Source organism: Bufo gargarizans, chromosome 1 (assembly GCF_014858855.1).
Source record: "Bufo gargarizans isolate SCDJY-AF-19 chromosome 1, ASM1485885v1, whole genome shotgun sequence".
NCBI lineage: Eukaryota > Metazoa > Chordata > Amphibia > Anura > Bufonidae > Bufo > Bufo gargarizans.
The window spans coordinates 747,872,540-747,897,666 of record NC_058080.1 but is presented as its reverse complement, the minus strand read 5'-3'; the positions used below and the strand labels follow the sequence as shown (position 1 = coordinate 747,897,666).

The 25,127-nt window shown below is 47.1% G+C and overlaps 1 pseudogene; it reads left to right on the top strand.

Annotated features, from left to right (window-relative positions):
- Positions 1-19,921: 19,921 nt before the first annotated feature.
- Positions 19,922-24,622, top strand: LOC122930565 (annotated as a pseudogene).
- Positions 24,623-25,127: the final 505 nt, after the last annotated feature.

Genomic DNA, 25,127 nt, shown 5'->3' with positions numbered 1-25,127 from the left:
TGCTCCTCCATTACATGTCACTGCACACACGTGTATACACTGCACATGACGGCTCTTACCTTGTGATATAAGAGGCCGGTGCTCCTCCATTACATGTCACTGCACACACGTGTATACACTGCACATGGCGGCTCTTACCTTGTGATATAAGAGGCTGGTGCTCCTCCATTACATGTCACTGCACACACGTGTATACACTGCACATGACGGGTCTTACCTTGTGATATAAGAGGCTGGAGCTCCTCCAGTACATGTCACTGCACACACGTGTATACACTGCACATGACGGCTCTTACCTTGTAATATAAGAGGCTGGTGCTCCTCCATTACATGTCACTGCACACACGTGTATACACTGCACATGACGGCTCTTACCTTTTGATATAAGAGGCTGGTGCTCCTCCATTACATGTCACTGCACACACGTGTATACACTGCACATGACGGCTCTTACCTTGTGATATAAGAGGCTGGTGCTCCTCCATTACATGTCACTGCACACACGTGTAGACACTGCACATGACGGGTCTACCTTGTGATATAAGAGGCTGGTGCTCCTCCATTACATGTCACTGCACACACATGTATACACTGCACATGACGGGTCTTACCTTGTGATATAACAGGCTGGTGCTCCTCCATTACATGTCACTGCACACACGTGTATACACTGCACATGACGGCTCTTACCTTGTGATATAAGAGGCTGGTGCTCCTCCATTACATGTCACTGCACACACGTGTACACACTGCACATGACGGCTCTTACCCTGTGATATAAGAGGCTGGTGCTCCTCCATCATGGCCTCCTCGTACAGATCCTTGTGTCCTTCTATATACTCCCACTCCTCCATGGAGAAATAGACAGTGACGTCCTGACACCTTATAGGAACCTGACAACACAATGACACCGTCATCACCCAGACCCCTCCAGTGCTGTTACTGGAGAATTTCCCAGCATTCCCAGCAGTGTCACCTCTCCAGTCATCTTGTGGGTGAGTTCTAGGATCTTCTGCTCATGTATCAGGGGGTGAGGGGGAGGCTCTGTGATGGGGTGAGGGGTCCTGCTCCGCCCTCCTGACTCCTGGAGATGGATGATGGGAGTCACACAGTCCCCCGATGTCTTCTTCACTATTGTGTACTCCTGTGGATGGAGAGAGACACTTAGGGAATAAACCCTTCAGGGGCCATGTGCTCTCCTCCGGCCCTTTCCTCCTGGGTACAACGTGCCTACTTACCTTCTCATGGCTCCTACAACATGACTATTGGTCACTGGTCACATGACACATCACTCACCATACTGGTGGCTGAACTTCAGGTTCTCCGTCACTTGGAAGGTCTGGAGGCCGTTCTACAGGACCCTGGACTCTTCCTATCACTTCCTATGATGGATTCTCCTTCCCGATGTCTGACTTGTTACAGAATACAATAAAGAGGAGAGAAATCTAGAAAAGTTTACCTCTCCGCTCAGCAGGGAGATGATCTCCAAGGTGAGGTCTAATATTCTTCTGCTGATCTCCTTCCTGTCCATCCTTGGTGGCTCATTCAGGAGAAGGGGAGAGAACTGGAGGATCTGGAGGCTTCTAGTACTGCAGGCGCCTTTATGAGAAGAGGAGAGGAAATCATCCAGGGGACAAGACCAGATGTCACCTCCAGAACCGCACTTCCTGAGCCTGGAGGGGCCCCGCTTCTCAGAGCCCCCACCACATGGATTCCAGGGGCCCCAGCATGGAGATCTCTGGTGGCTCCACAGGAGATAAATGTCTGATAGATGCAGGTCCCGCCTCTGGGCTGTGCTCAGCTGTGTCCAGAACTCCTAGAGAAGAGACTGGAGAGAGCTGAGCTCAGGCCGGGCCCCGCTCCATTCATTCTCCTCCTGGATGCAGGGGCCCCTCACCAGGACAGTCAGGGGCCAGCGAATGATGGACTACTCTAAACTCCACTGTCCCCCATCTGCTCCTTTCACACCGCCACTGACTGCGTGTACAAGTGTAATGTGATATCAGACATTTCCTTTGGATTTAACCCTTTACAACACATTTCATATCTGCCACATAACAGGAATAGTAACGATGTGAGAATAAGCAGCATAAAAATCTCCAGAGGTGACATGTCTGAGCTCTCCACCACACTGTCTCCTCACAGCTCATCTTACCTGCAGGCTGGAGGAATGGCTGATACCAGAGAGAACAAGAGCCCTGACTACCGACCAGGACCTGCCCAGTATCTGCTGCACTGCCAGAGCTGAAGGACCTGCGGTGACGTCACCGTCATGTGATCAGTGACTCTCCTGGCTAGCTCCGCCCCCTGCACTGATCACATGACGGTGACATCATCACAGGTCCTTTAGCTCTCACAGTACATTCTAAACTGAAGGGGCTTCTGACAGAATCTAGCCCCGCCCCCAATTCCTTCTGAGAACTAATGTCTAATCTGATCCCTCACAGAACTTGTAGGAAAAGTCCTTCAGCCTCCAAATCAGAACATCACCTCATAAAGTGTCCTAGACCTCTCCAGAGCCCATACATTGTAGGCATTACCCAGCAGCAGATACTGGGCAGGTCCTGGTCGGTAGTCGGGGCTCTTGTTCTCTCTGGTATCAGCCATTCCTCCAGCCTGCAGGTAAGATGAGCTGTGAGGAGACAGTGTGGTGGAGAGCTCAGACATGTCACCTCTGGAGATTCTCCTCCATTACACATAATAAATCCGATTCATGAGAAATGTCCAGTGTCCTCCGGGCTCCTCCTCACTTCACCGGCTGGACCCTATACTTACCATAGAGACTTACCCCGCCCAGCAGGTATGGGGCCTATTAATGAGAAATATCCAGGCTCCTCCTCACCTCACAAGCGTGACCTACAGTCACCATGGAGACCGGCCCCACCCAGCGAGTATGGGGCCAGTGCCCTCCAGGCTCCTCCTCACCTCGCAGGTTGGGCCCTAAATTTCCTAAGAAGACTGGCCCCGCCCAGCAAGTATGGGGCCTGAAGGGTTCTATTACAGTCCAAAGCCTATTTTTTATATAAGCTTATATTTCATCATGATCTATACATTAATACATTACGAACACGTAGCAGTCAAAGTTCTTGAAAAGCTGCTACTAAGAGGTTTTGCTCACATGTCACATATAGCCTTGGACTCTAATAAACGATAAGATAACTTAAAGGTGTAGCCGGCTAAGACGCCTGTTACTGGTTAACTTAAACATCATGTCATGTTCTACTATATATGTCTTATGAGATCAATAATAAAACTCAGAGTGATTTTGAACTACACAGAAGTGTCTTGTCATTCTCTCTCTCTCTGACGTCAGATTTAGGAATCAAACCAAGCTGAATATTGAAGTCTTGTACCAGGGGTACACATAAGGGGGAACATAAAGAATACTTCCTAACAACTTGGGGGCTCTTGTCCGGGATTGGGAAGGTCATCCTCCAGGTTTTGGTAAGAAGAGACACCAATTTTTTGTCCTCTGGCCATTCCGGGGGCACTGGCCACATCTCAATTCAAGTAAGTACATAAGGGACCCTTAGATAGACTTTGAGTAAAGCACTGTGTCAGGGATACAGTAAGCATAACTCAGGGAGTTTTTGCTTTAGGACTCAGAGAAGTCCAGTAATAAGAAACGTGCACTTTAGAGGGCTCAGGGAGCCCCGTAAAAGATCTGTTCCGGGAACAGAAAGGACTCAGGGAGTCCAGTAATAAGAAAAATGCACTTCAGAGGGCTCAGGGAGCCCCGTAAAAGATCTGTTCAGGGAACAGAAGGTTTTTCAGCTTGATTTGATTCTTAAAAATATAATTGTAGAAGTTTTGCATGATAAGTTGTTTGATAATTGTAGAAGTTTTTTGCATGACAAGTTGTTTTGTCTAACACAGTTATATAAGGGGAAGGGACAGGCTGGGTCGTAAGTGTACAGCTGTCGTCCCAAGACTAACATTCTGTTTTGTTTTTTGCTATTACTGTTTTGAATTCTTTTTGTAAGAAAATAAGTTTTGATAATGGGTAGTCAAACATCTAAGACAGAGTACCCTAAACCAGAACCAGGAGAAACATGTAAACAATATGTTGCCCGAGTCAGTCCTACAAAGTATTACCTTGTTAACTCATGGGTAGATAATTTGGCAGGGTGGACAGAGGCAATGGAAGCGGTAGACCCCTTTCCCAGGGAAGGAGACAATAGCATTAAACAAAAGTCTTCACTCCCAGTAGCCGTAGCATGTAAGCAAAAGCCCTAAGAAAGCGTTACTGATTTCTGAAGGAGATTTATGGATTGCTGGAAATTGGAGGCAGGGCTACCGGTTCTCCAGAATGACAGTCTAATTATTTCCACATTTATTAACAATCTGATAGACTAATGCTTACAGTAAAACAGAACGTCTCCACGTGGACTTCAGACAGCATCAGTTAATGGATAAGCATTGTATGTATCTAGTGTGAGCTATAGAGATCCACTTCCCCCGCCTTCACACAAACACATTCCTGAGATAAGGGAAGCGGGCAGGACATCATGCAGAGTAAGTGATGTGTAATACATTATACAAGACGAAGAATTGTTCGGTCATCCAGCTTTTAACAAAATGACGGTATGATTATAACATTATATATTGTCTTCTTATAAGAGTTGATTAATCACAGAGTGAAAACCAGAAGACATTGGAAAATGCAGCAACAAACAGTGACATACTCCATTAGCAATTCTGGGTATGGTGTGGATATCTGTTTCCAGGAAAGCTGTGTTTGTCTGTGCTGCAAGTTTTGGAATGAAACAAAGAAATTGTTTGACTGTGTTGGAGGATACATGATTCAGTGGAATGTGAATGGGTGTGGCTTTGAGTTGTAGTGGAGTTAAAAATATAAGAGCAGAGCTGTGTGTGCAATTCAGTTTTTATGTGTGAGGGCAAGGTTATGAGCGGTTTGTGAAATGAGTACATGAAAAATATGTATGGAATACGGTATTTGTTTTCATATAATATGCGCATTGAGAATTTTATTTTATTTTTTATTTTTCTTGGAAGTTTTTGGTTTTTATTGGTGCCAACAGCATTGATCAAGCTGTACATTTTTTTTTTATTGAAGTCAATGAAAAGTTTTTATGGGCCCTTTGTGTGTTCATGTCTGTATTGTAAAATCTGTTTGTTTCAATGTTTGCAGTTACGTTTTACATGTTAAATGTTATGCTTAACATCTGAGCTCTGTTCTTATGGGCAGCTAGGGACACTACTGACGGACAGAAAGATGACCGCAGCGTCCGACTAAAAGGGGTGACTAAAGAGTGGGTGGAAAGAGAATCTGAGCCTTCTATGTGAATTAATGGGGTTTTGATAAAACCTTTCAAAACTGACTCACTACCACTCGAGACCATGGACAGGGAATACATCACAGATCATGTATTTAGCATTATACTAGATTGCCCAGTCAGTCTATTAGGGAGAGATTTGTTCATTAAGCTTGACTTGCAGGTATCAGCAAAGAATCAGGGCATAAGAGTACACTCAGGTCTCATTCCAATCTCTACACCGGGGCCACTGATTCTTGCAAACATACGGGACCACCCAGAACTTAACAGCATTAATCCTGCATTCATAGATTGCACACTTTACACAGCTACTGTGAAACCAGGTGTCATCTCAGTATATCAGAAACAATACCCGCTGTCAAAAAAAGAGGAACTTGATGGACTTAGGCCAATGATAAAAGAATTCCTACAAAAAGGGAATCCTGGAAGAGGTGATTTCACCCTACAGCACGCCCGTGAATCCAGTGACAAAGGCAGATGGTACTACCCGCTTTGTACAGGATTTAAGGGCCATCAACAACATCATTGTGCCTATAGCCCCTGTTGTACCTGATGTCACTTAATTATTATCTGCCATTCCAGCAGACGCTGTTTGGTTCAGTGTGATAGATCTGAAAAATGCATTATTTTCTATCCCAGTTGATAAGATAACCAGACTACTTTTTGCTTTTTCCTTTGACGGACGTCAACTGACCTGGTGCAGACCCCAGGGATATGCTGATTCACCTGTAGTGTACAGCATGGTCCTCCAAGCAATGTTAAAACCATGGTCCCCCCCCCCCCAAGGTTCTGTGCTGTTGCAATATGTCGATGATTTGTTACTGTGTAGCATGTCAGCGGAGGCCAGCAGTCAGGATGGTTTATCACTGTTATAATGATTGTCAGGATGTGGTCACAAAGTGACACTTGAGAAAATGCAATGGTGTAAAATGCAGGTTGAATACTTGGGCTTTGTCCTCACAAAAGGTGAAAGGAGAATCAGCGCAGAAAGAGTCCAGTTTAATGCAGGTTTGGTCACCCCGCACACCAGGAAAGAAATGTTATCTTTCCTTGGTATGATAAACTACTGTAGACAATGGATTCCTGATTGCTCCTATTATGACAATGTTTTGAGGCAAGCCACCCTGGATGAAAATCCAGATTTGATTAAATGGTCTTCTGAAATGTACAATGCATTTGATTATTTGAAATGTTTACTCATGTCGAGTCCAGGGCTGGGCCTCCCTGACTATAATATGCCCTTCCATATGTTTGCACGCCAAAATTGTAAAACCATGGCGGATGTACTGACACAAGAAAATGGAGGCAAGTTGCGTCCTTGTGTATTTTTCTCAAAGGTAATGCCCACCCCTGTTCAAGGGATGCCGGCATGTCTGTGTTCTCTTGCAGCCTGTGCTATGATGGTAGAGTTGGCAACTCCTTTCACAATGTGACATTACACCATTTTGCACACCACTCATGATGTTGTAGGCCTACTCAAGGACATCCACACTCAACACAGCAGGCAGCTGAGCTCATGGCACTCACTAGAGCATGTATTCTACATACTGATAGACCTGTAACCATCTATACTGAGAGTAGGTGCACACATGGGGTAGTGTGGGACCGTGGTATGATTTGGCAGAGGAGAGGATTCAAGGCAGCAGATGGTAAGGTTCATGTCTCACAGGGCGATGCGCTGGCAGATAAGGTGGCGCGCTGGCAGATAGGGTGGCGAAATGAGTGGCCAAATGCAACCCCACAGGTTTGTGTAACCATTGGGAGAGGCCATGTCTGGCAACTCCAACCCCTGAGATGTTGCAAATACTTACTGATCTTCAGTGGTATGCCAGTGAACAGGAACAGCAAGACTGGTGTTATCCAGTATTGCAGAAAAATCCTAAGATAGAATTAGAATTAGTCTGCAAAGAGGGGGAAGTTATGCATTCCCCCAACACAGTGCTTCCATCTTAATAGCACATTTCCACGGAGTAAGACATAACAGCATTGAAATCCTTATGGGTAGGCCCTTTCCAACTCCTTGGGCAAGTCAGCCCCTAGTGGTACAGGAAGGCGACATAGACCAGATTTGGGAAGACTATGTCACCAAATTGATACAGGTACTTAACAACACTGAGGAAAAAGGTTGCTTGTAAGTCTTCCTCTTTTCCACAGGAACCCACCCACCCATACAGGGTGGGGGATGAGGTGGTGGTCGAAACACTGAAGAAAGGAAGAGCTCAAGGTGATTTCGCATATGGCCCACCTACTACCGTGGTTGCAGTAACCAGAACAGCTGTGCTGACTGAACAATCTCCAATTTGGATCCACGCCACCCGAGTGAAGCTTGTGAGAGAAAGAGAGGAGGCAGGAAACGGAGGCAGACAGCCTTGGCCTTGAAGAAGGACGAGAGGTACTAACGGGGGCAGACAGCCCTGACCTCCAACGAGGCCCAGAGGTACTAACGGAGGCAGACAGCCTTGACCTCGAAGAAGATACAGAAGGGGTACTAACGAAGGCAGACAGCCTTGACCCCCAACGAGATGACGCAGTCGGGAAATTCCTCGAGATGGCTGACATGTAGTGCCTTGATAATTGCAGTCCCCACCCCAGTAGATGTATGAACAGGGCTCCAACATTCCCAAGCGAATGACACAGATTTACAGGATCATGATGTTAAATATGGATATGTAAATCCTTATCATGCTCGTTATGACTGTCCTACATATAAGACTCTACAAAGTAATATGATAGAAATAATCACAGGTCTTGTTACAGCGGCAGAAATATGTTATAGTGTGATGAGACACTATTGCCTCCCTGCATACAAGCAAAAATGCAGAACAAGAGTAAGCCAAATATTTGTGATAGAGATCTAGGTAACTGTAAAAAGATAGTATCAGAAAAGAATATGCAATAATATCACAAAAATAGTTCCATCCCTAGATAAACATGTACCTCCAGGATGGGTATTGGCCTGTGGAAATACTAGTTACACGTACATACCGGCCAATATTACAGAGGGACCCTGTACAATAGCTAGGCTGACATTAGCAATGATACCACTAGTCCCAGCAATGCAGACACGACACACTGAGAGACACTTCCCTACAGTTACCAGAAAATTGTGACTACAATGTGAATCTCCTCTCTAGAGCAGAACACATGAGTTAAGGGGTATCTTTGATAGGGGTACCAGGGTTGGCCATATATAACCACAGGACAATATCAAAACTTGCCTGTTTTATGGTAAAACAGATAGATGTCACTAGTGCAGTTCTGAAAGATATGCTGCTGGATATACAATCATATGAAAAATCTATCTTGCAGAATAGGGCAACTATTGACTATTTATTGCTCCAACATGGTGTAGGATGCTCAGCGTTCACAGGGATGTGTTGTTTTAATTTATCTGACCATTCCAGATCAATCCAATCTCATATTCAATCGTTACATGACATAGCCAATAATATTAAGACGGATGTTGATTCATCCTCCTGGTGGGACTGGTTATTGAGCTGGATGCCGGATTTGAGTTGGTTAAGAAAATTATTTGTTAGTATTATAATCATAATTGCCTCCTTGATCATGATATGTTGCTGTATCCAATGTATACCGTCATTAATTAATACATTTACGAGATTTAGGCGAGTCCCAGATACACCACAAGCTGCATATATTCAGATACCTCACGAAAACCCTGGGTCTCCAGAGGATTACCAGCAATATTTACAGAAATATTTTGAAAGGAAAAACAAGAAAGGAACAAAATGAAAAACCCACATTATATATGTAAATGGGTTTTAAAGAAGGGATTGAAGGGTTCTATTACAGTCCAAAGCCTATTTTTTATATAAGCTTATATTTCATCATGATCTATACATTAATACATTACGAACACGTAGCAGTCAAAGTTCTTGAAAAGCTGCTACTAAGAGGTTTTGCTCACATGTCACATATAGCCTTGGACTCTAATAAACGATAAGATAACTTAAAGGTGTAGCCGGCTAAGACGCCTGTTACTGGTTAACTTAAACATCATGTCATGTTCTACTATATATGTCTTATGGGAACAATAATAAAACTCAGAGTGATTTTGAACTACACAGAAGTGTCTTGTCATTCTCACTCTCTCTGACGTTAGATTTAGGAATCAAACCAAGCTGAATATTGAAGTCTTGTACCAGGGGTACACATAAGGGGGAACATAAAGAATACTTCCTAACAGGGCCCAAGGTCTATTAATGAGAAATGTCCAGTATCCTTTAGGTTCCTCCTTACAGGTCGGACCCTATAGTTCCTAAGGAGACCGGCCCCGCTCAGGCTATGTGGTGCGGTCAAGTTTTTTTCATTATTACGTTGTACTCATTTTGAGCTAACAATCAGTTTTCAATTGGTCTTTATTAAAAATGTTGAGCTCCTTTCTCTTTGCAGCCTTGAGATTCTCTAGTAGCATGATTCAGAATTTTCACTTTGTTCCGTCAGGCAGCTCAGGTGACGGGCTCTTTATCTCTGCTCTCTGACCTTATAAACATTCATTATAGCTCAGTTCTTACCCTACTATGTTTATGGCCTCTTAGTAGTATAGAGATAAGGGTTATTAGATGACCAGCACAAAGTACATTTCTCACAGCAAGGCAGAAGTTAATGGGGTTGTCCCATCTTGGACATTGGGGGCATATCGCTAGGATATGCCCCAGTGTCTGATATGTGCAGGACCCAGAGGGGGAGCCTGCAATGTTAAGGAGGTGTCAGGAAGCAGGGGGTGTTACCCCTACTCTGGGACCACGGGCATGGCGCAGGGCACGGGTTCCCCTTCAGCTCGGTAGAACACCTGGTGCCCGAGGTGCGGGTGCACGGCGTGTGCGCAGTACACAGGCTGCTCGCACATTTCCGGGTGCATAGAGTTCCTGCATTATCCGGCTGTCAGGTGTGAGCCTTGCTGAGGGAGATTCCCAGTACACACCTTCCACCTTCCTCGCCTGCCATTGGTTCCTGGGGAGGGTGGTTCCTACCTTCCCTGGCTATAAAGACCTGGCCTGAGCTCTGGTTCATTGCTGAGTTATTCCACCTTATGGTGAACACCTAGCCTCCCTGCAGATCCTTCTATTGCCTGTTGTTTCTTTGTATCCTTCCCGGCTACTGACCCCTGGACTGTCTTCCGCCTTCAACCTTCGCTGCCTGCCTCGACCCGGATTGGACATTGACTACCCCTCTTGGATTATCCCTAAACTTGTACCGCATTCTGGGCTGTCAGCTGCTTACTGCCAGTGGGTTCCTCATCCCACTACTGGCTCCCTGGGAGGTTCTGACAGAATAACTCAGCCTTCACCATGGAACCCGCAAAAGCAGTGGATCCCATGACGGCCATGACCCAGCAACTTAACCTCATGACGCAGGCCTTCCAGGAGATGCAAGCGAGTCATGAGCACCTGCTGCAGAGGGTTGCCACACAGGAGCAGCGCATCGCAGAGCGCACCGCACTACCACCCTCGCCTCCCCCTACGCCGGCGCGCACCCTGGAAGTGGTCTCTAGCGAGCCGTCAGTCAGCGAGATCGGAGGAAGTACCGCTCCTTCATCATCTCCTGCGAGCTGTTGTTTTCCCTGAAGCCACGTACATATGCCACGGACTTCGTCAAGGTACGCACGGCAATTTCCTTGCTCTCAGGGTCTCCCCAGACCTGGGCGCACCAACTCCTACTAGCCGATGACCCAGTGCTGGCATCTTGGAAGTCCTTTGCCGCAGCTATGCAAAGACTTTATGATGACCCCCTGCGTTCTTCAACCGCCAGGGGTACCTTGCGCACCCTCCGCCAGGGCAGACGTCCAGTGGAGGATTACATCATGGAATTCCGTGAGGTAGCCCCGGATACGGGCTTGAACGAGGTGGCCTTGATTGACCAGTTCCGCATCGGTTTGTCCGAGCAGCTCAAGGATGAGCTCGCCCGCATTGGGGTGTCGGGCTCCTTGGGGGGCCTGATGGACTCAGTAACCCACCTGGATCGCCGCTTCCGGGAAAGACGACAGGAGCGACAACAGACCCCGCCTCTAACGGAGCGCCGGTCGGAACCCTTAAGGCTTCCTGTTCCTGTGGTAGCAGACGGTAACCAGGAGGAGCCGATGCAGATCGGGGCTGTTCGGGGTCCCCTGTCCACGGTGGAGAGAACCAGGAGAAGAACCTTGCATCTGTGTTTATACTGCGCAAAACCGGGCCATTTCCTGAAGGACTGTCCCATCAAACCTCCCGAAGGTAGGCCGGAGACACCCACGGTATGCATTAACCTACCTATGTATAACAACTCGTCTCATCTCACCATCCCTGTTTCCCTGCAGCTGGGCAACAACAATATTGATCTCTCTGCCATCATTGATTCGGGCGCAAGCAGCTGTTTTATGGACAAGGATCTGGCTTCCCAACTAGGCATCCCGTTGCGCCCTAAGAAGAACCCATCCCAGCTGCATCTGGTGGATGGCAGCACCCTAAAGACGGGACCTATCGCCATGGAATCACATCCCTTGTTCCTCCGCATCGGCCTTTACCATTCCGAGAAGATCGTGTGGGACATCGTGCCTTCCCCCTTGTTTCCAGTCATTTTAGGCATCCCCTGGCTTAGGAGACACAACCCCACGATTAACTGGACCTCTGGCTCCATCACCTTCACGCCCCCCTCCGGTTCTCCTGTTCACGCGTCTCCGGCTCCAAGCCCTCCTACGGTTCTGGGCACCGTTGAACACAGACTACCCGACAAATATCGGGACTATGCAGACGTTTTTGAAGAAAAAGGAGCAGGCGCCTTACCACCACACAGGCCTTATGATTGCCCCATTGACCTGCTCCCTGGAGCCCCACTGCCGTACGGGCGCTTGTACAATCTGTCCGAACCCGAGACCAGGGCCCTGAAGGACTACATAGAGGAGAGCCTAGCGAAGGGGTTCATCCGTCCCTCGACCTCTCCAGTTGGGGCCGGCATCTTCTTTGTGGGGAAAAAAGATGGGGGTCTCCGGCCCTGTGTCGATTACCGGGCCCTGAACGACATCACCAAGAAGAACCGGTACCCACTCCCTCTCATTCCCGACTTGCTGGACAGAGTCAAGGATGCCCGTTTCTTCACCAAGATCGACCTCCGTGGGGCCTACAATCTGATTCGTGTCAGGGAGGGGGATGAGTGGAAGACAGCATTCCGCTCACGGTTTGGGCACTACGAGTACCTTGTCATGCCCTTCGGGCTCTGTAACGCCCCTGCCACATTTCAGTGCTTCATCAATGACGTCTTCCGTGACCTGTTGGATACCCATGTTGTGGTATATCTGGACGATATCCTTGTCTTCTCCAGATCACTGCCACAACACGAACGGCATGTCAAATCGGTGCTCCAGCGTCTGCGGACCCACAGTCTCTATGGCAAGCTTGAAAAAAGCACCTTCGAAGTCTCGTCCATTGAGTTCCTGGGCTACATCCTATCCCCAGGTCGAGTGGAGATGGACCCCAGGAAGATCCAGGCCGTCCAGAATTGGCCTGTCCCCCGCAATCGGCGGATGGTGCAGCAGTTCATTGGTTTTGCCAATTTTTACCGCCGATTCATTCGGAACTTTTCAGCGATCTGCGCTCCCATCACTGCTCTGACCAGGAGCAACACCCTGTTTGAATGGACCCCGAAGGTCCAACAGGCATTCCAGTACCTTAAGAGGCTGTTCACACAGGCACCTATACTGGTACAACCGGACGCCTCTTGCTCGTTTTTTCTGGAGACCGACGCCTCCGAGGGGGCTATCAGGGCTGTTCTCTCCCAGGTCCAAGGGGAGAAGCAGCTTCTCCATCCCGTTGCCTTTTATTCCCGCAAACTCACCGGGGCCGAACGCAACTATGATGTGGGTGAGAGGGAGCTGCTCGCCATCAAGGACGCCCTGGAGGAATGGAGACATTTGCTGGAAGGAGCCGAAAACCCTGTGGTGGTGTACACCGACCATCGCAACCTCGAATATCTCCGCAGTGCCAAGCGACTGCGTCCTCGACAAGCCAGGTGGGCTCTCTTTTTCTCCCGTTTTCGCCTCCAGATTACCTATCCACCGGGATCCAAGAACGGCAAGGCTGATGCCTTGTCCCGTATGTGCTCCTCCGAGGCCAATCCTGCACCTCCGGAACCGATCCTGCCAGCCGCATACTTTCTAGCCACCCAACACTCCTTGATCGAGAGGATCCGACGGGCCAGCATGCCAGCTCCAGAGGAGGCAGCCCATCTGCCAATGAAGCAGGGGCTTTGTTACCACCAACAGTGGATCTACGTCCCAGTCTCCCAGCGACTGCCTGTACTACAGCATCACCATGACCACCCCACAGCAGGCCACCGAGGTAGGCGCAACACCACGGAATGCATCCTATGTCAGTTTTGGTGGCCCTCTTTGGCAGCCGACGTACGCTCCTTCATAGAGTCTTGTTCCGTGTGTGCACTCTACAAACGTCCCACCTCAAAACCTGTTGGGTTATTACAGCCTCTGCCAGTGCCAACCCTTCCATGGCGCAACATAGCCATGGATTTCATTGTGGACTTACCGCCTTCACAAGCCTGTACCACCATCATGGTGGTGGTGGACAGATGTACCAAGATGTCCCACTTCATTCCGACCTCCGGTCTCCCGACGGCCCAAAAAACCTCAGAGTTGTTCCTCCAACACGTGTTCCGGTTGCACGGGCTCCCTGATTCCATCGTCTCAGACCGGGGCTCACAATTAACCTCCCGCTTTTGGACCCAGTTTTGCCGTAGCCTTCATATCACTCGCAGCCTGTCTTCTGCCTATCACCCCCAGTCCAATGGGCAGACCGAAAGGACCAACCAAACCCTCGAACAGTTCCTTCGCTGTTACACATCCCATCTACAAGACGACTGGGTGAGCCATCTCCCCTTCGCGGAATTTTCCTTCAACAATCAGCTTCATTCCTCCACCGGGCTCTCACCATTCTATGCCAACTATGGCTATTATCCCGCAACTCTCCCGGATCTCCCCCTTGATGTCCCAGTGCCTGAAGTGGCTCAACGGCTCCGGCTCCTACGAGAACTGAGGCGGACCCTAACGCAACAACTCCAGGCCGCTCAGCAGCGGCACAAGATGCAGGCAGACCGTAGACGCACAGAATTCCCCAGGTACAAAGACGGGGACAAGGTGTGGCTTTCCACACAGCACCTCAAGCTGTCCTGTCCCTCCCGAAAACTGGGACCCCGTTACCTTGGTCCCTTCGAGATCGCGAGTATGGTCAACAACGTTGCAGCCAAGCTCCAGTTGCCTACTTCCCTGGGAATCCACCCGGTATTCCACGTGTCCTTGTTGAAACCACGCCGTGCCAACCCGTTCCCGGACCGGGCACCTGCTCCACCACCTCCCATCCAGGTGAATAACGATGATGAGTATGAAGTCCAGGAGATCCTCGACTCCCGCCGCCGGCGTGCGGTCCTGGAGTATCTCATCCACTGGAAGGGGTACAATCCCGAGGAGCGTTCCTGGGAGCCCTTGGGGAATGTCCATGCGGCCGCCAAGGTGCGGGCGTTCCATCGGGCTCACCCCGAGAGGCCTTCCCAGGGTCGCGTCCGGAGGCCGCTCCTTGGTGGGGGGCTCTGTCAGGAAGCAGGGGGTGTTACCCCTACTCTGGGACCACGGGCACGGCGCAGGGCACGGGTTCCCCTTCAGCTCGGTAGAACACCTGGTGCCCGAGGTGCGGGTGCACGGCGTGTGCGCAGTACACAGGCTGCTCGCACATTTCCGGGTGCATAGAGTTCCTGCATTATCCGGCTGTCAGGTGTGAGCCTTGCTGAGGGAGATTCCCAGTACACACCTTCCACCTTCCTCGCCTGCCATTGGTTCCTGGGGAGGGTGGTTCCTACCTTCCCTGGCTATAAAGACCTGGCCTGAGCTCTGGTTCATTGCTGAGTTATTCCACCTTATGGTGAACACCTAGCCTCCCTGCAGATCCTTCTATTGCCTGTTGTTTCTTTGTATCCTTCCCGGCTACTGACCCCTGGACTGTCTTCCGCCTTCAACCTTCGCTGCCTGCCTCGACCCGGATTGGACATTGACTACCCCTCTTGGATTATCCCTAAACTTGTACCGCATTCTGGGCTGTCAGCTGCTTACTGCCAGTGGGTTCCTCATCCCACTACTGGCTCCCTGGGAGGTTCTGACAGGAGGGCGCAGTGCATATGCGTGGCTGACTGCCATTCATTTCTATGTGAGCACTGGCACTGGCTCAGCTATGTCCGTCAGCCCCATTTTCGGTGCTCCCATAAGAATGAATGTAAGGCGGCTGAACATGCACACTGCGCCCTTCTTCACTTTGTGGGCTCTGTTCTAAGTATAGGTGCGGGTCCCTAGCTATATGCCCCCAATGTCCGACCTAAGAATACTCCTTTAACCTTTATGACAAAGCTGCTGAATATTTTTAATAAAGATCAATAAATGATTTTAAGCCCAAAATTAGTAAAATACAATAAAAAAATATTGCGCCCGATAATCCTCCGACAGTGTTACCTGCGCCCTGCTCGGGTTTTGGGAAAAGGAAGTAACAGTTTATCCAGGGCAGAACGCGGGCAGCTGGGGGAGCGGTGCTGTAACCCTCCATATCTCAGGCTGTGTAGCAGCTAGAGGCAGAGCTCACAATAACGCCTCTACAGGCAAATTTACGCTTTGAAAAAAGGCTCATGCGTAATTAAAGGGGTATTCTCATCTTAGACAATGGTCTGATAGGTGCTGGGACCCGAACTTCCACCGAGAACAGTTCGGGGAAGGTGGTGGCCAGAGGACATTTGGACTCCATTCTTCTGACTGCGGAGCCAGCTGCCGACATCAGAGGGGAGGAGGTCACTGCCAGGCAAGAGGTCAGATTCCAGTAACAAGAGCTACGATGAAGTACTGCTTCCCGTGCCCACCACCACCGCCGTCCTGTGTTCTCTTCCACTGTCTCCAGGCCCTCGGCTCCCACTATATTTCTACACTGCTCTGTCATCTCATCTGTGGGCACTGGATCTTACAGAGCAGAACATTGCGGGGTTAATCGTAGTAGTGATAACCTGGCTGCATGTGCAGCCCAAAGTAATGTGAACTGATTAGGGCAAATATAACATCCTGACCGCACCAGCATGCTCTGGCGAAGCCTCTGATCTGCCGTCAGGTATGAGAGGCTCCACTGCTCAGCCGGAGCATGCTGGTACAATCAAGATATTTGCATATCAGTGTTTTTGGCTGCATGGTTTCTCTGCAGAAATAGCAACCTTTTTACATTATTTGGGCCAACATTATTTATTTCAATTACTGCAACTTTCATATTCCTCCCTGGCTAAAAATACTCCTCAAAAATGCTAAAAGGAGTATTCTTACTCTTACGGAAAATATGTCATGCGACCTTGGGCTAAAGTTATGGACCTGGTCTTGTTTGAAAGAGACCAGGATTGCAGCCTTAGCTTCTCTACATTGGGAGATAAAGCCTTTAGAAACCGGTTGGGACTGATAGTACCGGAATGTGAACGCAGGTTTCAGCTGCTTTCACTCTCAAACCTTTTTTTTTTTATATTATGCGTCCCTCCCTACCTATGGCATCTAATTCTTCAAACCCAGTCTTGTTGTAAAGCTTAGATTGTCAGCTTTCAAACAAGACCAGACCTCTCTTGTTGCTACACAACCCAAGATATGACAGCAGGGGGAAGGTCACATGGACTTCTATCATTCCCCTTCTCCTCCATCTCTCTGATTGTTCTATATGGGGGGATCTTTTCTGCCTGGGAAGGAGTGAGAAGATGAGCGCTTTCCCATGTAATCACCCCTCTGCGCCAAATCAGCCTATGGATTCACACCATGACCCAGTTGTGTACCAGTGTCCGGATCATGGTAACGCAGCTATCGTATGCAATATTTGACCTTTTAACTGGCCTTGAGACATGACTTGGATAATAAATAAGCCAGCATCTCATCTGCAGACAGCTGTCTTGGGGGTGGGGGATGGGGGGGTTTGCCCCTCAACAGTCCAGAGCGGAGAGTACTGGCTTAACTGGGTGAGAGGCCTAAGTCAGGATTTGGGGAAAATCATCCCGAAACAGTTGTCTGGAGATAAGGTGCTGGCTTATTTAATATCCAATTCATGTCTCAAGGCATGTTTAAAGGGTTGAACATTGACTTATAGGATAGCTGCCTTACATCTGGTGGTATTAGAGGCAGAGCTTAAGAGCTAATTTGCATACCCTCTTCCCAGAATAACAGAGGAGCATGTATGGCCTGTAAGTCTCCTCACGCCAATTGAGGCACTCTCCACATGACAACTGTAGATGCAGTCAGCGGCGGTGTGAGATAGGGGACAGGGTGCAATGGAGGGTGGAGTAGTAGTGGGGATAGTGGGGGTTGTTATCATTCGGCTGGACGGGTCCTATGGGGAATATTCCGGGGATTTGGTGCAGACATAGGAATAAAAGCCAGGAGGCGCCTATCACAGCACCAACCCCAGTGCCCATCATCAGGGACCGCCTCCCCAGGTTTATTAGGGGGCGTGGTTAGAAGGCATGTGCAGAGCAGACGTGTCACATACATGTTTCATGTAGAAATGTCTGTTCTCTGCTCAGTGATGGGGACACTTTACAGAAGAGAAGTGCGGAGTAGATTCCCCCAGAACAGAGCAGACGCCGCGCTTCTCCTGGGATAGCGAGAATCCAGTCAGGAGAATGATGCGGTCAGACAGCGATCCCTTATTCCGAGCTCCTCTACAGATTCCTCGTCTCCTCAGATCCGGAGAGATGTCTCGCTGTCTGTCCACATTACTCCATGTCATTAGTGGGGTCCGGGGGGTCTTACTGGTGTCACTCCTCACCTCTCTGCTGGATCCAGGGACTGCAGCCTCCTGGGAATTGCTGTACAGGCGTCTGAGCCCCTCTTTATAAGGGAGAACTATGCACTATAGTATTGCTCTCTCCACCTACTTTATGGGCTCGGTGGAAGGCACCTGTGAGTCTAGAAGTTGTGTACAGGAGGTCCTATGCCCCCTAGGTGAGGGCTGGGAAGGCTGGTGACCCCATCGGGTTGTGGAGGCCGGTCATTGATATAGTGATTAGGGTACTTTCACACTTGCGGCAGAGTGATCCGACAAGCAGTTCCGTCGCCGGAACTGCCTGCCGAATCCGGCAATCTGCATGCAAACAGACATTTGTAGATGGATTGCTCTCCATTCAGAATGCATTAGGATAACACTGATCAGTTCTTTTCCGGTATTGAGCCCCTAGGACGGAACTCAGTGCCGGAAAAGAAAAACGCTAGTGTGAAAGTACCCTTATCATGGCGTCTGATGGGACAGGTTCGTACAGTAATGAAGGAGTTAATGTCCATTTTGGAAGCTGAAGGAGTGGATCATAAAAGGAAAGAAAGTCTATGGGACTTGGTTTCTAAAACTGCATCGGAAAACCGGACCATGTGACCCTACAAGTCACCGACCGAGGGTCCACGTGTGCAGACTCAGGATCTGGAGATCACAGGAGGCTATGGTCTCTGATGGTCACAGGTCCATATTCTACATGAAGAATTACAGGAACAGCTGAGGAAGTGTGTATGCTGGGAGTTGTAGTTTCACAACAGCTGGAGGTTGCTGATCCCTGATTTACATGGATGTGCAAACCTCACTGCACTGCCAGGTGTCTCCTGCCTCCATAAACTACACTGTCAGGAGCTTAGATACACACTGCACTGCCAGGAGCTTAGATACACCCGGAGCTCAGGGTTTTCCCGTCAGTGCAGCTTTATGAGGGTCTGAGTTTTGCGGGATGAGTTGTACTTTTTCTCACCCTCATTATTGGGGACATGGGACTCACTGATTAACCTTTATTCCTTTTTTTGGAGGGGGGTGAAGAAAACCAGCAATTCGACCCTTCTCCTGAATGAGCCACCAAGGATGGACAGGAAGGAGATCAGCAGAAGACTATTAGACCTCACCTTGGAGATCGTCTCCCTGCTGAGCGGAGAGGTAAACTTTTCTAGATTCCTCTCCACTTTATTGTATTCTGTAACAAGTCAGACATCGGGAAGGAGAATCCATCAAAGGAAGTGATAGGAAGAGTCCAGGGTCCTAGAGAACGACCTCCAGACCTTCCAAGTGATGGAGAACCTGAAGATCAGCCCCCAGTATGGTGAGTGATGTATCATGTGACCAGTGACCAATAATCATGTTGTATGAGCCATGAGAAGGTAAGTACCCAGGAGGAGAGGGCCGGAGGAGAGCACATGGCCCCTGAAGGGTTTATTCCCTAAGTGTCTCTCTCCATCCACAGGAGTACACAATAGTGAAGAAGACATCAGAGGACTGTGTGACTCCCATCATCCATCTCCAGGAGTCAGGAGGGCAGAGCAGGACCCCTCACCCCATCACAGAGCCTCCCCCTCACCCTCTGATACATGAGCAGAAGATACTGGAACTCACCCACAAGATGATGGAGCTGCTGACTGGAGAGGTGACACTGCTGGGAATGCTGGGAATTTCTCCAGTAACAGGACTGGAGGGGTCTGGGTGATGACGGTGTCATTGTGTTGTCAGGTTCCTATAAGGTGTCAGGATGTCACTGTCTATTTCTCCATGGAGGAGTGGGAGTATATAGAAGGACACAAGGATCTGTACAAGGAGGCCATGATGGAGGAGCACCACCCTCTTATAACACAAGGTAAGACCCGTCATGTGCAGTGTATACACGTGTGTGCAGTGACATGTAATGGAGGAGAACCAGCCTCTTATATCACAAGGTATAAAAATGAAGGGCACGGGTCATTTTTATCCCGTATTGAACGCTGTCAATCCAAAACCCATAAAACTGTGGTGAAATAGCTTTTTTTTCTAATTCATTCCCATTGGAATTATTTTCCAGCTTCCCACTACATTGAATGCAACCTTAAATGGTGACGTTAGAAAGTACAACATGTCCCACCAAAATAATCCCTCATACTGCTATGTGAACTGAAAAGTAAAATGTTATGGCTTCGGGAAGCTATGGAATGAAAAACGGAAATGTAAAATGCCCCAGTCCTGAAAGGGTTAAAGAGGATCTCTAACTAGATTTTACAATATATACTGCATGTAGTATGAATAGATCTTTTGGGCCTGATAAGGCCAGTGTACCTAAATCTGCCTGTCAGAATGGCCATTTGAACGTTTTCCTATGTGCAGTGTTTTGAACCAAAGCCAGAAATGCATTCAAAATGAATTACTTACTGTACACCTATAATTCCTGCTGGAACCACTTCCAGTCTAATAGAAATGTTATACATTTGTCTATTCTGTAGTTTGGGGGGAAAAACATAAAACATTCCAATTTTAATCTTCACAGAGAATCCCAGTAAGCATTTTAAGGGAAACTTCATATCATCCTTAAATTATAAAGCAGAAGATGAAGATCTCATGCAGCGTTCTTTAGAAGAAACCCACATTAACCTCTATCCAGAACTACCACATAATCCCTCTAATCATGAGGAACCTTCTCCTGATCTATCACATATTGTTACCATAAGTACAGGTCAGAAAGGGGGTAAAGAGTTTCACTGTGATAAAGAGTTTACAAGAAGATCAAGTCAGTCCACACACAGAATAATTTACACAGGAGAGAAGCCATATTCATGTTCAAAATGTGGGAGATGTTTTACAGAACAATCAGATCTTACTAGACATGAGAGAATTCACACAGGAGAAAAACCATATTCATGTTCAGAATGCGGGAAATGTTTTGCAGATAAATCATATCTTGTTACACATAAGAGAATTCACACAGGACAGAAACCAGTATCATGTTCAGAATGCGGGAAATGTTTTGCAGATAAATCATACCGTATTTTTCGCCCCATAAGATGCACTTTTTCTTCCCCCAAAATGGGGGAGAAATGCCCCTGCGTCTTATGGGGCGAATGCTGGCAGTTTTACATCGCAAGCTGCGATGTAGGAGCGAGCGGGGACTCGAGGAGGGACTGGGAGGAGGATCTGGGGGCCGGCAATAGCGGCGGGGCGGTGCAGTCAGTGTAGTATAGCACCGCCCCGCCGCTCTGGTATACTAATATACGATGTCATATTCAATTAATAATTATCAAACATGCCCCCTCACTCCTATTACTACTTTACATCCTAATCGCTGCTGTTGAATTCATGCAGGCCGGGCGGGCGGCAGCGTAACTCTTGTCACGTGCCTGCGCCGCCTACTTTATGAATGAAGCAGGCGGCGCAGGCAAGTGACGTCAGTGAGACGCGCCGGCCACCCGGCCGGCCTGCCTGAAAACAGCAGCGATTAGGATGTAAGGTAGTAATAGGAGACAGTGAGGGGGCATGTTTGATAATTATTAATTGAATATCACATCTTATATTTGTATGGTGGCGGCGGTGGCAGGGGGGGGGTGCGGCGGCGACCTGTGGATGGCACAGTAATAGGCTGGGGGGTCTGTGGATGGCACTGTTATGGGCTGGGGGTCTGTGGATGGCACATATACAACAGTGCCAGCCACAGATCCCCCCTGTAACAGTGCAAGCCACAGATCCCCCTGTAACAGTGCAAGCCACAGATCCCCCCCATAACAGTGACCGTCATCCACAGATCCCCCATAACAGTGACCGTCAACGACAGATCTCCCCCATAACAGTTTCCATCATCCACAGATTCCCCCCATAACAGTGTCCGTCATCCACAGATCCCCCCCATAACAGTGTCCGTCATCCACAGATCCCCCCCATAACAGTGTCCGTCATCCACAGATCCCCCCATAACAGTGTCCGTCATCCACAGATCCCCCCATAACAGTGTCCGTCATCCACAGATCTCCCCCATAACAGTGTCCGTCATCCACAGATCTCCCCCATAACAGTGTCCGTCATCCACAGATCCCCCCCATAACAGTGTCCGTCATCCACAGATCCCCCCCATAACAGTGTCCGTCATCCACAGATCCCCCACCATAACAGTGTCAGTCATCCACAGATCCCCAGTAATAGTGCCATCCTCAGACCACCATTAGTTCCAAACCCACCAAACACACAGCACACCTTTTGGTAAAAAATATATTTTTTCTTATTTTCCTCCCCAAAAACCTAGGTGCGTCTTATGGGCCGGTGCGTCCTATAGGGCGAAAAATACGGTATCTTGTTACACGTGAGAGAATTCACACAGGACAGAAACCAGTTTCATGTTCAGAATGAGGGAAGTGTTTTGCAGATGAATCCTATCTTGTTAGACATAAGAGAAGTCACACAGGAGAGAAACCATATTCATGTTCAGAATGTGGAAAATGTTTTACAAATAAATCGCATCTTGTTACACATGAGAGAAATCACACAGGAGAGAAACCGTATTCTTGTTCAGAATGTGGTAAATGTTTTGCACAAAAATCTAATCTTGTTACGCATGAGAGATGTCACACAGGGGAGAAGCCATATTCATGTTCAGAATGTGGAAATTGTTTTGCACAAAAATCAAATCTTGTTAGACATAAGAGAAGTCACACAGGGGAGAAGCCATATTCATGTTCAGAATGTGGCAGTTGTTTTACAAATAAATCATATCTTATTACACATGAGAGAAGTCACACAGAAGAGAAGCCGTATTCATGTTCAGAATGTGGGAAATGTTTTGCACAGAAACCAAATCTTGTTAGACATGAGAGAATTCATACAGGAGAGAAACCATATTCATGTTCAGAATGTGGGAAATGTTTTACACAGAAATCACATCTTGTTACACATCAGAGAAGTCACACAGGAGAGAAGTTGTATTCATGTTCAGAATGTGGGAAATGTTTCATTGATAAATCACGTCTTGTTGCACATGAGAGAATTCACACAGGTGAGAAGCCCTATTCATGTTCAGAATGTGGGAAATGTTTTACACAGAAATCAAACCTTGTTACACATCAGAGAATTCACACAGGAGTGAAGCCATATTCCTGTACAGAATGTGGGAAATGTTTTACAGATAAATCAACTCTTCTTACACATGAGAAAATGCACACAGGGAAGAAGCCATATTCCTGTTCAGAATGTGGGAAATGTTTTAAAGATAAATCAAGTCTTTTTATACATGAGAGATGTCATAGAAAGGAGAAGCCGTATTCATGTTCAGAATGCGAGAAATGTTTTACACAGAAATCATATCTTGTTAAACATCAGAGAAGTCACACAGGAGAAAAACAATATGTATGTTCAGAATGTGAGAAATGTTTTACAATGAAATAAAGTCTTGTTATACATAAGAGAAGTCACACAGGGGAGAAGCCATATTCATGTTCAGAATGTGGCAGTTGTTTTACAAATAAATCATATCTTATTACACATGAGAGAAGTCACACAGAAGAGAAGCCGTATTCATGTTCAGAATGTGGGAAATGTTTTGCACAGAAACCAAATCTTGTTAGACATGAGAGAATTCATACAGGAGAGAAACCATATTCATGTTCAGAATGTGGGAAATGTTTTGCAGATAAATCATATCTTGTTACACATGGGAGAATTCACACAGGACAGAAACCATTTTAATGTTCAGAATGTGGGAAGTGTATTGCAGATGAATCATATCTTGTTAGACATGAGAGAAGTCACACAGGAGAAAAACCATATTCATGTTCAGAATGTGGGAAATGTTTTACACAGAAATCACATCTTGTTACACATCAGAGAAGTCACACAGGAGAGAAGTTGTATTCATGTTCAGAATGTGGGAAATGTTTCATTGATAAATCACGTCTTGTTGCACATGAGAGAATTCACACAGGTGAGAAGCCCTATTCATGTTCAGAATGTGGGAAATGTTTTACACAGAAATCAAACCTTGTTACACATCAGAGAATTCACACAGGAGTGAAGCCATATTCCTGTACAGAATGTGGGAAATGTTTTACAGATAAATCAACTCTTCTTACACATGAGAAAATGCACACAGGGAAGAAGCCATATTCCTGTTCAGAATGTGGGAAATGTTTTAAAGATAAATCAAGTCTTTTTATACATGAGAGATGTCATAGAAAGGAGAAGCCGTATTCATGTTCAGAATGCGAGAAATGTTTTACACAGAAATCATATCTTGTTAAACATCAGAGAAGTCACACAGGAGAAAAACAATATGTATGTTCAGAATGTGAGAAATGTTTTACAATGAAATAAAGTCTTGTTATACATAAGAGAAGTCACACAGGGGAGAAGCCATATTCATGTTCAGAATGTGGCAGTTGTTTTACAAATAAATCATATCTTATTACACATGAGAGAAGTCACACAGAAGAGAAGCCGTATTCATGTTCAGAATGTGGGAAATGTTTTGCACAGAAACCAAATCTTGTTAGACATGAGAGAATTCATACAGGAGAGAAACCATATTCATGTTCAGAATGTGGGAAATGTTTTGCAGATAAATCATATCTTGTTACACATGGGAGAATTCACACAGGACAGAAACCATTTTAATGTTCAGAATGTGGGAAGTGTATTGCAGATGAATCATATCTTGTTAGACATGAGAGAAGTCACACAGGAGAAAAACCATATTCATGTTCAGAATGTGGGAAATGTTTTACAAAGAAATCAGATCTTGTTATGCAGGGGATAATTCAAAAGGAGAGAAGATGTAACACCAAAATGCTATAACAGCAAAATAGAACTTTATACCTATGTTTTTTTGTTTTTTTTTAAGAAAATAGTTTAATCACCAACCGCATGAAAGTATAGAAGCAGTACATAAATGACTGTATCAATCACATAACGTTAATAAAGGTGTTAGCTGTAAAACAGACGAGGGTGCATGTATCTCAAATATTTTTCATCAAACAATAACTTAAGTTATGTTCATTTAAAAAATAACAATATGAAAGACCCAGCA